Source organism: Tachypleus tridentatus, unplaced genomic scaffold (assembly GCF_004210375.1).
Source record: "Tachypleus tridentatus isolate NWPU-2018 unplaced genomic scaffold, ASM421037v1 Hic_cluster_2, whole genome shotgun sequence".
In the NCBI taxonomy this organism is placed as follows: domain Eukaryota; kingdom Metazoa; phylum Arthropoda; class Merostomata; order Xiphosura; family Limulidae; genus Tachypleus; species Tachypleus tridentatus.
In genome coordinates, this window is record NW_027467782.1 from 10,838,067 (window position 1) to 10,855,566 (window position 17,500).

Here is a 17,500-nt window from a genome sequence, read left to right on the forward strand (position 1 = left end):
AATTACAAGCCCCTATCCCTATCACGAAGGAGGTTCAACGGGTTACCCAGTCCTACCGGACAGGGGCAATCACACGCTGATTCCTTCAGTGTAGCGCGCGTGCGGCCCCGGACATCTAAGGGCATCACAGACCTGTTATTGCTCTGTCTCGTGCGGCTAAACGCCGCTTGTCCCTCTAAGAAGATCGACCGACACGTGTGATCAGTCGTCTATTTAATAGGCTAGAGTCTCGTTCGTTATCGGAATTAACCAGACAAATCGCTCCACCAACTAAGAACGGCCATGCACCACCACCCACTGAATCAAGAAAGAGCTCTTAATCTGTCAATCCTTCCAGTGTCCGGGCCGGGTGAGTTTCCCGTGTTGAGTCAAATTAAGCCGCAGGCTCCACTCCTGGTGGTGCCCTTCCGTCAATTCCTTTAAGTTTCAGCTTTGCAACCATACTTCCCCCGGAACCCAAACACTTTGGTTTCCCGGAAGCTGCCCGCCGAGTCGTTTGAGGAACTCAGGCGGATCGCTGGTTGGCATCGTTTATGGTTAGAACTAGGGCGGTATCTGATCGCCTTCGAACCTCTAACTTTCGTTCTTGATTAATGAAAACATTCTTGGCAAATGCTTTCGCAGTAGTTCGTCTTGCGACGGTCCAAGAATTTCACCTCTAGCGTCGCAATACGAATGCCCCGTCTGTCCCTCTTAATCATTACCTCGTGTTCCGAAAACCAACAAAATAGAACCGAGGTCCTATTCCATTATTCCATGCACCATTATTCAGGCGTTTCGCCTGCTTTGAGCACTCTAATTTTTCAAAGTAAACTTGCCGGCCACCCAAGACACTCAATCAAGGGCACCGAGGGAAAACCGGCAGGATGTTTAGGCCAGGAAGTAACCGCCAAAGCGGACCCCCTGTCTAGAACTGAGATCCAACTACGAGCTTTTTAACCGCAACAACTTTAATATACGCTATTGGAGCTGGAATTACCGCGGCTGCTGGCACCAGACTTGCCCTCCAATAGATCCTCGTTAAAGGATTTAGAGTGTACTCATTCCAATTACGGGGCCTCGATAGAGTCCCGTATCGTTATTTTTCGTCACTACCTCCCCGTTCTGGGAGTGGGTAATTTGCGCGCCTGCTGCCTTCCTTGGATGTGGTAGCCGTTTCTCAGGCTCCCTCTCCGGAATCGAACCCTGATTCCCCGTTACCCGTTACGACCATGGTAGGCGCATAACCTACCATCGACAGTTGATAAGGCAGACACTTGAAAGATGCGTCGCCGGTGCTAGACCGTGCGATCAGCCAAAAGTTATCCAGAGTCACCATCATTTGCGGACCGAGGTCCGATTGGTCTTGGTCTAATAAATGCGCTCGTCCCGTGAGGTCGGAGCTTTGTTGCATGTATTAGCTCTAGAATTACCACAGTTATCCAAGTAGGAAAGTACGATCTAAGGAACAACGGCTGGATAATGAGCCATTCGCGGTTTCACCTTATTTCGGCATGTACTTAGACATGCATGGCTTAATCTTTGAGACAAGCATATGACTACTGGCAGGATCAACCAGGTATCTTTTCTCGTTCGGTGCAAGCCACCCGCTCCAACGGCGAGTAGAAACACCACTCTCGAATCGGCAGACGCGTGGCTAGATACACGCCTGCCGTTCTCTGTCTACTTCGTGTCACCAATCACGAGACAGACCTCTTACACACTCTAGAGTACGAGTTCTCCAAAACAACAGTTCCGATAAAACGAAACAAACTAGGGCGTATCAGGAAGAACCGACCTTCGGAGGACAGCTCAACCCACACTAAGCTATATCGAAAATGATGCATATTCCGATGTCTCGGCATGGTTACCCGAAACTCGTCGCATCAGCAGTGGGAACAGAACGTCTTTCGTAACAAAAGACAATCGTTAATCGCTCGGATTAACTCGTACGCGTGCGGTCGAACGCACGTACTGCTTTTATCCCCGCTCGGACCGAGAGGGAAAGGGAAACAGTCACCGTTATTGACGTGCCCCGTGAAAGGGAAGGGGCGCTCGGACCCTTGGTTTGACAAGCTGAAATTCAACGGCTCGTGCAGAGCACGCTGCGGGTCCAGCATCCCTTGTGTCTCTGACTGAGACCGGCTAATCGCTCGGATTAACTCGTAGGCGTGCGGTCGAACGCACGTACTGCTTTTATCCCCGCTCGGACCGAGAGGGATAGGGAAACAGTCACCGTTGTTCACGTGCCCCGTGAAAGGGAAGAGCCGCTCGGACCCTTGGTTTGACATGCTGAAATTCAACGGCTCGTGCAGAGCACCCTGCGGGTCCAGCATCCCGTGTGTCTCTGACTGAGACCGGCTAATCGCTCGGATTAACACGTAGGGGTGCGGTCGAACGCACGTACTGCTTTTATCCCCACTCGGACAGAGAGGGAAAGGGAAACAGTCACCGTTGTTCACGTGCCCCGTGAAAGGGAAGAGCCGCTCGGACCCTTGGTTTGACATGCTGAAATTCAACGGCTCGTGCAGAGCACGCTGCGGGTCCAGCATCCCGTGTGTCTCTTAATGAGACTGAGACCGGCTAATCGCTCGGATTAACTCGTAGCCGTGCGGTCGAACGCACGTACTGCTTTTATCCCCGCTCGGACCGAGAGGGAAAGGGAAACAGTCACCGTAAATAACATGCCCCGTGAAAGGGAAGGGCCGCTCGGACCCTTGGTTTGACAAGCTGAAATTCAACGACTCGTGCAGAGCACGCTGCGGGTCCAGCATCCCGTGTGTCTCTGACTGAGACCGGCTAATCGCTCGGATTAACTCGTAGGCGTGCGGTCGAACGCACGTACTGCTTTTATCCCCGCTCGGACCGAGAGGGAAGGGAAACAGTCACCGTTGTTCACGTGCCCCGTGAAAGGGAAGAGCCGCTCGGACCCTTGGTTTGACATGCTGAAATTCAACGGCTCGTGCAGAGCACGCTGCGGGTCCAGCATCCCGTGTGTCTCTGACTGAGACCGGCTAATCGCTCGGATTAACACGTAGGCGTGCGGTCGAACGCACGTACTGCTTTTATCCCCGCTCGGACCGAGAGGGAAAGGGAAACAGTCACCGTTGTTCACGTGCCCCGTGAAAGGGAAGAGCCGCTCGGACCCTTGGTTTGACATGCTGAAATTCAACGGCTCGTGCAGAGCACGCTGCGGGTCCAGCATCCCGTGTGTCTCTGACTGAGACCGGCTAATCGCTCGGATTAACTCGTAGGCGTGCGGTCGAACGCACGTACTGCTTTTATCCCCGCTCGGACCGAGAGGGAAAGGGAAACAGTCACCGATATTGACGTGCCCCGTGAAAGGGAAGAGCCGCTCGGACCCATGGTTTGACATGCTGAAATTCAACGGCTCGTGCAGAGCACGCTGCGGGTCCAGCATCCCGTGTGTCTCTGACTGAGACCGGCTAATCGCTCGGATTAACTCGTAGGCGTGCGGTCGAACGCACGTACTGCTTTTATCCCCGCTCGGACCGAGAGGGAAAGGGAAACAGTCACCGTAAATAACATGCCCCGTGAAAGGGAAGGGCCGCTCGGACCCTTGGTTTGACAAGCTGAAATTCAACGACTCGTGCAGAGCACGCTGCGGGTCCAGCATCCCGTGTGTCTCTGACTGAGACCGGCTAATCGCTCGGATTAACTCGTAGGCGTGCGGTCGAACGCACGTACTGCTTTTATCCCCGCTCGGACCGAGAGGGAAAGGGAAACAGTCACCGTTGTTCACGTGCCCCGTGAAAGGGAAGAGCCGCTCGGACCCTTGGTTTGACATGCTGAAATTCAACGGCTCGTGCAGAGCACGCTGCGGGTCCAGCATCCCGTGTGTCTCTGACTGAGACCGGCTAATCGCTCGGATTAACTCGTAGGCGTGCGGTCGAACGCACGTACTGCTTTATCCCCGCTCGGACCGAGAGGGAAAGGGAAACAGTCACCGTAAATAACATGCCCCGTGAAAGGGAAGGGCCGCTCGGACCCTTGGTTTGACAAGCTGAAATTCAACGACTCGTGCAGAGCACGCTGCGGGTCCAGCATCCCGTGTGTCTCTGACTGAGACCGGCTAATCGCTCGGATTAACTCGTAGGCGTGCGGTCGAACGCACGTACTGCTTTTATCCCCGCTCGGACCGAGAGGAAAGGGAAACAGTCACCGTAAATAACATGCCCCGTGAAAGGGAAGGGCCGCTCGGACCCTTGGTTTGACAAGCTGAAATTCAACGACTCGTGCAGAGCACGCTGCGGGTCCAGCATCCCGTGTGTCTCTGACTGAGACCGGCTAATCGCTCGGATTAACACGTAGGGGTGCGGTCGAACGCACGTACTGCTTTTATCCCCGCTCGGACCGAGAGGGAAAGGGAAACAGTCACCGTTATTGACTTGCCCCGTGAAAGGGAAGAGCCGCTCGGACCCTTGGTTTGACATGCTGAAATTCAACGACTCGTGCAGAGCACGCTGCGGGTCCAGCATCCCGTGTGTCTCTGACTGAGACCGGCTAATCGCTCGGATTAACACGTAGGGGTGCGGTCGAACGCACGTACTGCTTTTATCCCCGCTCGGACCGAGAGGGAAAGGGAAACAGTCACCGTTATTGACTTGCCCCGTGAAAGGGAAGAGCCGCTCGGACCCTTGGTTTGACATGCTGAAATTCAACGACTCGTGCAGAGCACGCTGCGGGTCCAGCATCCCGTGTGTCTCTGACTGAGACCGGCTAATCGCTCGGATTAACACGTAGGGGTGCGGTCGAACGCACGTACTGCTTTTATCCCCGCTCGGACCGAGAGGGAAAGGGAAACAGTCACCGTTATTGACTTGCCCCGTGAATGGGAAGGGCCGCTCGGACCCTTGGTTTGACAAGCTGAAAATCAACGACTCGTGCAGAGCACGCTGCGGGTCCAGCATCCCGTGTGTCTCCAAATGAGACCGGCTAATCGCTCGGATTAACTCGTAGCCGTGCGGTCGAACGCACGTACTGCTTTTATCCCCGCTCGGACCGAGAGGGAAAGGGAAACAGTCACCGTAAATAACATGCCCCGTGAAAGGGAAGGGCCGCTCGTGAAAGGGAAGGGCCGCTCTCGACCCTTGGATTGACAAGCTGAAATTCAACGACTCGTGCAGAGCACGCTGCGGGTCCAGCATCCCGTGTGTCTCTGACTGAGACCGGCTAATCGCTCGGATTAACTCGTAGGCGTGCGGTCGAACGCACGTACTGCTTTTATCCCCGCTCGGAACGAGAGGGAAAGGGAAACAGTCACCGTAAATAACATGCCCCGTGAAAGGGAAGGGCCGCTCGGACCCTTGGTTTGACAAGCTGAAATTCAACGACTCGTGCAGAGCACGCTGCGGGTCCAGCATCCCGTGTGTCTCTGACTGAGACCGGCTAATCGCTCGGATTAACTCGTAGGCGTGCGGTCGAACGCACGTACTGCTTTTATCCCCGCACGGACCGAGAGGGAACGGGAAACAGCTACCCATATATTTTACGACAGTAACCTCTTCCACCGAGGCACGTCAAAAACCACCGTTACAGGTGGTGCCGAATCCACCGAGACGGGTAGAACGACAAACTTACTAGGAAAACGCCGCACAGTGTTCTTAAAACCATCACTTCTCGCAACATTCTTTTCGCTCCAATATATTGTTTCAATCCACCATTACGTTCGTTCATTCAATATCTCTCGGCCTCTTACATTCTTTGTTCGGCCATTTCTTAACACTATCGGCAGTCGTTTTCGCTAGTACTCACCACCTGTGTGGAAACGGGCCGTGACCAGCCCACAGGTCCCGGGCACGCCGGGTTAAAAGGTGAGAGGAGGCTTAACACAATGTTACAATCCTGTCTCAGACAGACTATGCCCCTATATAGAGAAGGAAACTAAATTTAATGCCATCAGAACCCATTAGTACGGCATTTGAAAGTGCGGTAAAGGCAAGGGACCAAGCGGAATAGTTCCGCATCGCTACCCTGAGTTGCGTCAAATTGGTCCTCAGTTTTGAGTGAAAAGTGGTGAAAATGAACGCTGAAAAACAACGTTTCTAACTATCAAACTGATTTTGCCATTTCCTCCCACTTTCCAAATTTCACCGAACTCTCCTCACATCCATGCCGTCTTTGGCATCACTCTATACGGGAGAAAATTTCTTAAAGTCGTACTCCCTTTCAGGTCCGTCTCAGACAGACTATGCCCCTATATAGAGAAGGAAACTACATTTAATGCCATCAGAACCCATTAGTACGGCATTTCAAAGTGCGGTAAAAGGCGAGAACCTATGCGGGCAAGTTCCGCATCGCAACCCTGAGTTGCGTCAAATTGGTCCTCAGTTTTGAGTGAAAAGTGGTGAAAATGAACGCTGAAAACAACGTTTCTAACTATCAAACTGATTTTGCCATTTCCTCCCACTTTCCAAATTTCACCGAACTCTCCTCACATCCATGCCGTCTTTGGCATCACTCTATACGGGAGAAAATTTCTTAAAGTCGTACTCCCTTTCAGGTCCGTCTCAGACAGACTATGCCCCCTATATAGAGAAGGAAACTACATTTAATGCCATCAGAACCCATTAGTACGGCATTTGAAAGTGCGGTAAACGGCGAGAGCCTATGCGGGCAAGTTCCGCATCGCAACCCTGAGTTGCGTCAAATTGGTCCTGAGTTTTGAGTGAAAAGTGGTGAAAATGAACGCTGAAAACAACGTTTCTAACTATCAAACTGATTTTGCCATTTCCTCCCACTTCCCAAATTTCACCGAACTCGCCTCACATCCATGCCGTCTTTGGCATCACACTATACGGGAGAAAATTTCTTAAAGCCGTCCTCCCTTTGAAGTCCGTCTCAGACAGACTATGCTCCCTATATATAGAAGGAAACTACATTTAATGCCATCAGAACCCATTAGTACGGCTTTTGAAAGTGCGGTAAAAGGCGAGAGCCTATGCGGGCAAGTTCCGCATCGCAACCCTGAGTTGCGTCAAATTGGTCCTCAGTTTTGAGTGAAAAGTGGTGAAAATGAACGCTGAAAACAACGTTTCTAACTATCAAACTGATTTTGCCATTTCCTCCCACTTTCCAAATTTCACCGAACTCTCCTCACATCCATGCCGTCTTTGGCATCACTCTATACGGGAGAAAATTTCTTAAAGTCGTACTCCCTTTCAGGTCCGTCTCAGACAGACTATGCCCCCTATATAGAGAAGGAAACTACATTTAATGCCATCAGAACCCATTAGTACGGCATTTGAAAGTGCGGTAAACGGCGAGAGCCTATGCGGGCAAGTTCCGCATCGCAACCCTGAGTTGCGTCAAATTGGTCCTCAGTTTTGAGTGAAAAGTGGTGAAAATGAACGCTGAAAACAACGTTTCTAACTATCAAACTGATTTTGCCATTTCCTCCCACTTTCCAAATTTCACCGAACTCGCCTCACATCCATGCCGTCTTTGGCATCACTCTATATGGGAGAAAATTTCTTAAAGCCGTCCTCCCTTTGAAGTCCGTCTCAGACAGACTATGCTCCCTATATATAGAAGGAAACTACATTTAATGCCATCAGAACCCATTAGTACGGCTTTTGAAAGTGCGGTAAAAGGCGAGAGCCTATGCGGGCAAGTTCCGCATCGCAACCCTGAGTTGCGTCAAATTGGTCCTCAGTTTTGAGCGAAAAGGTACACGTAACGTCCTAAAACTACCGGGTAGTGTCCGCATCGTCCTCCACAACCCCGCCAACGGACGCGTCGCGTGATCGATCGCGAATCTCTCCTAGAGGCAATGAGGCCATTGGGGTTAGTCGGCGGCAACGTTTGAACATGCCGATAACGCTTACGCTACGTCCATCGTCGATTCCAGTCAAGCCTCACCAGTCCCCTATATATAGAAGGAAACTACATTTAATGCCATCACTACTCAAAAGTACGGCTTTTCTATGTGCGGTAAAGGCGAGAGCTTATGCGGGAGAGTTCCGCGTGGCTACCCTAAGTGCCGTCGAACTCGTCGTAGCGTGTTCCACCGCCTATCTGTCCGAAGGGCAGAAAGAAACTGCGGGAACTCGGCGGGAGCCGGTAATCGAAATGCCGACGATAACCTCGATAGGCGGCGGGTGCCGGTAGTCGAATCGACAGTCCTGCCGCCAACAGACTGGTGTCATGCCGATAACGCTTACGCCACGTCCATCGTCGATTCCAGTCAAGCCTCACCAGTCCCTATATATATAGAAGGAAACTACATTTAATGCCATCACTACTCAAAAGTACGGCTTTTCTATGTGCGGTAAAGGCGAGAGCTTATGCGGGAGAGTTCCGCGTGGGTACCCGAAGTACCGTCGAACTCGTCGTAGCGTGTTCCACCGCCTATCTGTCCGAAGGGCAGAAAGAAACTGCGGGAACTCGGCGGGAGCCGGTAATCGAAATGCCGACGATAACCTCGGTAGGCGGCGGGTGCCGGTAGTCGAATCGACAGTCCTGCCGCCAACAGCCTGCTGACATGCCGATAACGCTTACGCCACGTCCATCGTCGATTCCAGTCAAGCCTCACCAGTCCCCTATATATATAGAAGGAAACTACATTTAATGCCATCACTACTCAAAAGTACTTTTCTATGTGCGGTAAAGGCGAGAGCTTATGCGGGAGAGTTCCGCGTGGGTACCCGAAGTACCGTCGAACTCGTCGTAGCGTGTTCCACGGCCAATCTGTCCGAAGGGCAGAAAGAAACTGCGGGAACTCGGCGGGAGCCGGTAATCGAAATGCCGACGATAACCTCGGTAGGCGGCGGGTGCCGGTAGTCGAATCGACAGTCCTGCCGCCAACAGCCTGCTGACATGCCGATAACGCTTACGCCACGTCCATCGTCGATTCCAGTCAAGCTCACCAGTCCCCTATATATAGAAGGAAACTACATTTAATGCCATCACTACTCAAAAGTACGGCTTTTCTATGTGCGGTAAAGGCGAGAGCTTATGCGGGAGAGTTCCGCGTGGGTACCCGAAGTACCGTCGAACTCGTCGTAGCGTGTTCCACGGCCAATCTGTCCGAAGGGCAGAAAGAAACTGCGGGAACTCGGCGGGAGCCGGTAATCGAAATGCCGACGATAACCTCGGTAGGCGGCGGGTGCCGGTAGTCGAATCGACAGTCCTGCCGCCAACAGCCTGCTGACATGCCGATAACGCTTACGCCACGTCCATCGTCGATTCCAGTCAAGCTCACCAGTCCCCTATATATAGAAGGAAACTACATTTAATGCCATCACTACTCAAAAGTACGGCTTTTCTATGTGCGGTAAAGGCGAGAGCTTATGCGGGAGAGTTCCGCGTGGGTACCCGAAGTACCGTCGAACTCGTCGTAGCGTGTTCCACCGCCAATCTGTCCGAAGGGCAGAAAGAAACTGCGGGAACTCGGCGGGAGCCGGTAATCGAAATGCCGACGATAACCTCGGTAGGCGGCGGGTGCCGGTAGTCGAATCGACAGTCCTGCCGCCAACAGCCTGCTGACATGCCGATAACGCTTACGCCACGTCCATCGTCGATTCCAGTCAAGCCTCACCAGTCCCCCTTATATATAGAAGGAAACTACATTTAATGCCATCACTACTCAAAAGTACGGCTTTTCTATGTGCGGTAAAGGCGAGAGCTTATGCGGGAGAGTTCCGCGTGGCTACCCTAAGTGCCGTCGAACTCGTCGTAGCGTGTTCCACCGCCAATCTGTCCGAAGGGCAGAAAGAAACTGCGGGAACTCGGCGGGAGCCGGTAATCGAAATGCCGACGATAACCTCGGTAGGCGGCGGGTGCCGGTAGTCGAATCGACAGTCCTGCCGCCAACAGACTGGTGTCATGCCGATAACGCTTACGCCACGTCCATCGTCGATTCCAGTCAAGCTCACCAGTCCCCTTTATATATAGAAGGAAACTACATTTAATGCCATCACTACTCAAAAGTACGGCTTTTCTATGTGCGGTAAAGGCGAGAGCTTATGCGGGAGAGTTCCGCGTGGCTACCCTAAGTGCCGTCGAACTCGTCGTAGCGTGTTCCACCGCCAATCTGTCCGAAGGGCAGAAAGAAACTGCGGGAACTCGGCGGGAGCCGGTAATCGAAATGCCGACGATAACCTCGGTAGGCGGCGGGTGCCGGTAGTCGAATCGACAGTCCTGCCGCCAACAGCCTGCTGACATGCCGATAACGCTTACGCCACGTCCATCGTCGATTCCAGTCAAGCCTCACCAGTCCCCTATATATAGAAGGAAACTACATTTAATGCCATCACTACTCAAAAGTACGGCTTTTCTATGTGCGGTAAAGGCGAGAGCTTATGCGGGAGAGTTCCGCGTGGGTACCCGAAGTACCGTCGAACTCGTCGTAGCGTGTTCCACCGCCAATCTGTCCGAAGGGCAGAAAGAAACTGCGGGAACTCGGCGGGAGCCGGTAATCGAAATGCCGACGATAACCTCGGTAGGCGGCGGGTGCCGGTAGTCGAATCGACAGTCCTGCCGCCAACAGCCTGCTGACATGCCGATAACGCTTACGCCACGTCCATCGTCGATTCCAGTCAAGCCTCACCAGTCCCCTATATATAGAAGGAAACTACATTTAATGCCATCACTACTCAAAAGTACGGCTTTTCTATGTGCGGTAAAGGCGAGAGCTTATGCGGGAGAGTTCCGCGTGGGTACCCGAAGTACCGTCGAACTCGTCGTAGCGTGTTCCACCGCCTATCTGTCCGAAGGGCAGAAAGAAACTGCGGGAACTCGGCGGGAGCCGGTAATCGAAATGCCGACGATAACCTCGGTAGGCGGCGGGTGCCGGTAGTCGAATCGACAGTCCTGCCGCCAACAGCCTGCTGACATGCCGATAACGCTTACGCCACGTCCATCGTCGATTCCAGTCAAGCCTCACCAGTCCCCTATATATAGAAGGAAACTACATTTAATGCCATCACTACTCAAAGTACGGCTTTTCTATGTGCGGTAAAGGCGAGAGCTTATGCGGGAGAGTTCCGCGTGGGTACCCGAAGTACCGTCGAACTCGTCGTAGCGTGTTCCACCGCCAATCTGTCCGAAGGGCAGAAAGAAACTGCGGGAACTCGGCGGGAGCCGGTAATCGAAATGCCGACGATAACCTCGGTAGGCGGCGGGTGCCGGTAGTCGAATCGACAGTCCTGCCGCCAACAGCCTGCTGACATGCCGATAACGCTTACGCCACGTCCATCGTCGATTCCAGTCAAGCCTCACCAGTCCCCTATATATAGAAGGAAACTACATTTAATGCCATCACTACTCAAAAGTACGGCTTTTCTATGTGCGGTAAAGGCGAGAGCTTATGCGGGAGAGTTCCGCGTGGGTACCCGAAGTACCGTCGAACTCGTCGTAGCGTGTTCCACGGCCAATCTGTCCGAAGGGCAGAAAGAAACTGCGGGAACTCGGCGGGAGCCGGTAATCGAAATGCCGACGATAACCTCGGTAGGCGGCGGGTGCCGGTAGTCGAATCGACAGTCCTGCCGCCAACAGCCTGCTGACATGCCGATAACGCTTACGCCACGTCCATCGTCGATTCCAGTCAAGCCTCACCAGTCCCCTATATATATAGAAGGAAACTACATTTAATGCCATCACTACTCAAAAGTACGGCTTTTCTATGTGCGGTAAAGGCGAGAGCTTATGCGGGAGAGTTCCGCGTGGGTACCCGAAGTACCGTCGAACTCGTCGTAGCGTGTTCCACCGCCTATCTGTCCGAAGGGCAGAAAGAAACTGCGGGAACTCGGCGGGAGCCGGTAATCGAAATGCCGACGATAACCTCGGTAGGCGGCGGGTGCCGGTAGTCGAATCGACAGTCCTGCCGCCAACAGCCTGCTGACATGCCGATAACGCTTACGCCACGTCCATCGTCGATTCCAGTCAAGCCTCACCAGTCCCCTATATATAGAAGGAAACTACATTTAATGCCATCACTACTCAAAAGTACGGCTTTTCTATGTGCGGTAAAGGCGAGAGCTTATGCGGGAGAGTTCCGCGTGGCTACCCTAAGTACCGTCGAACTCGTCGTAGCGTGTTCCACCGCCTATCTGTCCGAAGGGCAGAAAGAAACTGCGGGAACTCGGCGGGAGCCGGTAATCGAAATGCCGACGATAACCTCGGTAGGCGGCGGGTGCCGGTAGTCGAATCGACAGTCCTGCCGCCAACAGCCTGCTGACATGCCGATAACGCTTACGCCACGTCCATCGTCGATTCCAGTCAAGCCTCACCAGTCCCCTATATATAGAAGGAAACTACATTTAATGCCATCACTACTCAAAAGTACGGCTTTTCTATGTGCGGTAAAGGCGAGAGCTTATGCGGGAGAGTTCCGCGTGGCTACCTAAGTACCGTCGAACTCGTCGTAGCGTGTTCCACCGCCTATCTGTCCGAAGGGCAGAAAGAAACTGCGGGAACTCGGCGGGAGCCGGTAATCGAAATGCCGACGATAACCTCGGTAGGCGGCGGGTGCCGGTAGTCGAATCGACAGTCCTGCCGCCAACAGCCTGCTGACATGCCGATAACGCTTACGCCACGTCCATCGTCGATTCCAGTCAAGCCTCACCAGTCCCCTATATATAGAAGGAAACTACATTTAATGCCATCACTACTCAAAAGTACGGCTTTTCTATGTGCGGTAAAGGCGAGAGCTTATGCGGGAGAGTTCCGCGTGGCTACCCTAAGTACCGTCGAACTCGTCGTAGCGTGTTCCACCGCCTATCTGTCCGAAGGGCAGAAAGAAACTGCGGGAACTCGGCGGGAGCCGGTAATCGAAATGCCGACGATAACCTCGGTAGGCGGCGGGTGCCGGTAGTCGAATCGACAGTCCTGCCGCCAACAGCCTGCTGACATGCCGATAACGCTTACGCCACGTCCATCGTCGATTCCAGTCAAGCTCACCAGTCCCCTATATATAGAAGGAAACTACATTTAATGCCATCACTACTCAAAAGTACGGCTTTTCTATGTGCGGTAAAGGCGAGAGCTTATGCGGGAGAGTTCCGCGTGGCTACCTAAGTACCGTCGAACTCGTCGTAGCGTGTTCCACCGCCTATCTGTCCGAAGGGCAGAAAGAAACTGGGGAACTCGGCGGGAGCAGGTAATCGAAATGCCGACGATAACCTCGGTAGGCGGCGGGTGCCGGTAGTCGAATCGACAGTCCTGCCGCCAACAGCCTGCTGACATGCCGATAACGCTTACGCTACGTCCATCGTCGATTCCAGTCAAGCTCACCAGTCCCCTATATATATAGAAGGAAACTACATTTAATGCCATCACTACTCAAAAGTACGGCTTTTCTATGTGCGGTAAAGGCGAAAGCTTATGCGGGAGAGTTCCGCGTGGCTACCCTCTGTTCGGTGACATGCCGATAACGCTTACGCTACGTCCATCGTCGATGACAGTCAAGCCTCACCAGTCCCCTATATATATAGAAGGAAACTACATTTAATGCCATCACTACTCAATAGTACGGCCTTTCTATGTGCGGTAAAGGCGAGAGCTTATGCGGGAGAGTTCCGCGTGGCTACCCTAAGTACCGTCGAACTCGTCGTAGCGTGTTCCACCGGTATCTGTCCGAAGGGCACAAAGAAACTGCGGGCACTCGGCGGGAGCAGGTGATCGAAATGCCGGCGATATCCTCTAGGGACGACGAATCGAAGGAACCGCCGCCAACCTTTTGGGCACTTTTCGCAACGGCTGAGCCTAGACGTACGTCCCGTTGGAGAAAGCTGCTGTTTGACCACGCACGCGCGAAACAGCCCGAGAAAATGGATTCCCCCGTCGGTAGGCGGCGGGCGCGGGTGTTTAAATTTCCCAATCGCTGGTACATGCTCTGAGACTCTGTTCGACTTGTACCGAGGCCAATGCGTGTACTCGGCGGGAGCAGGTGATCGAAATGCCGTCCACATCCTCTAGGGACGACGAATCGAAGGACCCGCCGCCAACCTTTCGGGCACTTTTTGCAACGGCTGCGTCTAGACGTCCGACCCGTTGGAGCAAGCTGCTGTTCGACCACGCACGCGCGATAGAGGCCGAGAAAATGGGTTCCCCCGTCGGTAGGCGGCGGGTGCGGGTGTTTAAATTTCCCGCTCGCTGGCACATGCTCTGAGACTGAGACTCTGTTCGACTTGTACCGAGGCCAATGCGTGTACTCGGCGGGAGCAGGTGTTCGAAATGCCGACCGTATCCTCTAGGGACGACGAATCGAAGGTCCCGCCGCCAACCTTTCGGGCACTTTTCGCAACGGCTGCGTCTAGACGTCCGACCCGTTGGAGCAAGCGGCTGTTAGACCACGCACGCGCGAAACAGACCGAGAAAATCGGTTCCCCCGTCGGTAGGCGGCGGGCGCGGGTGTTTAAATTTCCCAATCGCTGGCACATGCTCTGAGACTCTGTTCGACTTGTACCGAGGCCAATGCGTGTACTCGGCGGGAGCAGGTGTTCGAAATGCCGACCGTATCCTCTAGGGACGACGAATCGAAGGTCCCGCCGCCAACCTTTCGGGCACTTTTCGCAACGGCTGCGTCTAGACGTCCGACCCGTTGGAGCAAGCGGCTGTTAGACCACGCACGCGCGAAACATACCGAGAAAATCGGTTCCCCCGTCGGTAGGCGGCGGGCGCGGGTGTTTAAATTTCCCAATCCCTGGCACATGCTCTGAGACTCTGTTCGACTTGTACCGAGGCCAATGCGTGTACTCGGCGGGAGCAGGTGTTCGAAATGCCGACCGTATCCTCTAGGGACAACGAATCGAAGGACCCGCCGCCAACCTTTCGGGCACTTTTCGCAACGGCTGCGTCTAGACGTCCGACCCGTTGGAGCAAGCTGCTGTTGGACCACGCACGCGCGAAACAGACCGAGAAAATCGGTTCCCCCGTCGGTAGGCGGCGGGCGCGGGTGTTTAAATTTCCCAATCGCTGTCACATGCTCTGAGACTCTGTTCGACTTGTACCGAGGCCAATGCGTGTACTCGGCGGGAGCAGGTGTTCGAAATGCCGACCGTATCCTCTAGGGACGACGAATCGAAGGACCCGCCGCCAACCTTTCGGGCACTTTTCGCAACGGCTGCGTCTAGACGTCCGACCCGTTGGAGCAAGCTGCTGTTGGACCACGCACGCGCGAAACAGACCGAGAAAATCGGTTCCCCCGTCGGTAGGCGGCGGGCGCGGGTGTTTAAATTTCCCAATCGCTGGCACATGCTCTGAGACTCTGTTCGACTTGTACCGAGGCCAATGCGTGTACTCGGCGGGAGCAGGTGATCGAAATGCCGTCCACATCCTCTAGGGACGACGAATCGAAGGACCCGCCGCCAACCTTTCGGGCACTTTTTGCAACGGCTGCGTCTAGACGTCCGACCCGTTGGAGCAAGCTGCTGTTCGACCACGCACGCGCGAAAGAGGCCGAGAAAATGGGTTCCCCCGTCGGTAGGCGGCGGGTGCGGGTGTTTAAATTTCCCGCTCGCTGGCACATGCTCTGAGACTCTGTTCGACTTGTACCGAGGCCAATGCGTGTACTCGGCGGGAGCAGGTGTTCGAAATGCCGACCGTATCCTCTAGGGACGACGAATCGAAGGTCCCGCCGCCAACCTTTCGGGCACTTTTCGCAACGGCTGCGTCTAGACGTCCGACCCGTTGGAGCAAGCGGCTGTTAGAACACGCACGCGCGAAACAGACCGAGAAAATCGGTTCCCCCGTCGGTAGGCGGCGGGCGCGGGTGTTTAAATTTCCCAATCGCTGGCACATGCTCTGAGACTCTGTTCGACTTGTACCGAGGCCAATGCGTGTACTCGGCGGGAGCAGGTGTTCGAAATGCCGACCGTATCCTCTAGGGACGAAGAATCGAAGGTCCCGCCGCCAACCTTTCGGGCACTTTTCGCAACGGCTGCGTCTAGACGTCCGACCCGTTGGAGCAAGCTGCTGTTGGACCACGCACGCGCGAAACAGATCGAGAAAATCGGTTCCCCCGTCGGTAGGCGGCGGGCGCGGGTGTTTAAATTTCCCAATCGCTGGCACATGCTCTGAGACTCTGTTCGACTTGTACCGAGGCCAATGCGTGTACTCGGCGGGAGCAGGTGTTCGAAATGCCGACCGTATCCTCTAGGGACGACGAATCGAAGGTCCCGCCGCCAACCTTTCGTGCACTTTTCGCAACGGCTGCGCCTAGACGTACGACCCGTGTCATGGGTTTCATTTATAAAGCAAAACTGTGAAGAAACAGGACACGAACATTAAAATATAAGTATCGTTTGTATGGATAACACTGATCTGGAATTAGCACTTAAAGAAACCATCCACATTAAACAACTTTAATCTACACCGAATATCATGTAGTCTTCATTCAAATAGCACATTTTAAAATATTTACAGCATGTTTTATTGTCAGTAATTTACTTTCCGTGTATTTTAGTTTCACATTATCGTAATTTCAGCAATATATTTTATTTAGTTAGTTAGAAATTACGTCTTTCTATTTTGCTCTGTATACTGAAGATGGAATATGTAAAATATTGAAAACTTTACCTCTGTCCCCTTCTATTGTATCAAAGTATTTCTTCATCTTCAATACAATTATACAATTAATCGTCAAACATCATTTTCGTTCGATACAATGATTGCTAATATATTGATATGACCATATGTAAACGAACTGTTGTCTGTATGCTGTGACTCTGAAAATTAAAGTTAAAAGGAAAATCTTGAAATGTGCTTCCTTTCAGAATGCAAACTTCGATACATCATTCCAAAGTTTCTCCATTTTAGTGAGCAAAACTTTGAAAAATTCATTATCTTATCATATTTGTCTGAAGAGAGTATCGGTTTGTTTGAATTTGGCTCTATACTGCACGAGGGCTATCTGCTATAGCCGTCGATAATTTAGCAGTGAAAGAAAAGAGGATAGGTACCAAGTGATCACCACTCACCAACCACTGTTTCACAGAGGAACTGTGGGATTGCTTGTAACAATGAACCGCCCAGTCACGTATCATAAAGGGTGAGCATGTTTCGTAGAACAAAAGTTGGGTCAAGAATTTCGAACAAAACATCAACAGAACATAATTTTACTGGAAAAGTTCAAAGTGTACTGTACTAACCATAGAATCGTGGAAACCAGAGTTGATTACACCGACGTACTAAACAAGTGGAACGAAGACAAATTGTTCAGTGTGAACATGTCCAAAATTTCAGGCTAAGTTGACTGACTTACAGCATTCAATTCTAGTTTCATCCTTGTGACCACATTGTTAACTAATATAATTATAACATAAATACTCAGTCTAAATTAGTCCTACCTAAAATTGTTATTTTAACTAAACTGACTAGTTGACCAAAATATTGCTTATTCTTGTAAACTCTACTGCATTATCATTGCCCTTTAATTGTGTGTCACCCAACATTAGAAAATGTTCCAGACATATAAATATAAATGTGGTAAACATTTTAGCATTGATTATACAACACCAGGTGATCCATCAGAGTCTATTAAGTTGTTCTTAGCAATGAT

General features: G+C 52.4%; 1 non-coding gene across 1 annotated transcript in view; it reads right to left on the reverse strand.

Annotated features, from left to right (window-relative positions):
* The window catches only part of LOC143243485 (small subunit ribosomal RNA), a 1,806-nt gene extending 245 nt beyond the window's left edge, over positions 1-1,561 (reverse strand). The window contains exon 1 of the ribosomal RNA XR_013024610.1: positions 1-1,561. This exon is cut by the window's left edge and continues 245 nt beyond it. This is a non-coding gene — a ribosomal RNA (small subunit ribosomal RNA).
* Positions 1,562-17,500: the final 15,939 nt, after the last annotated feature.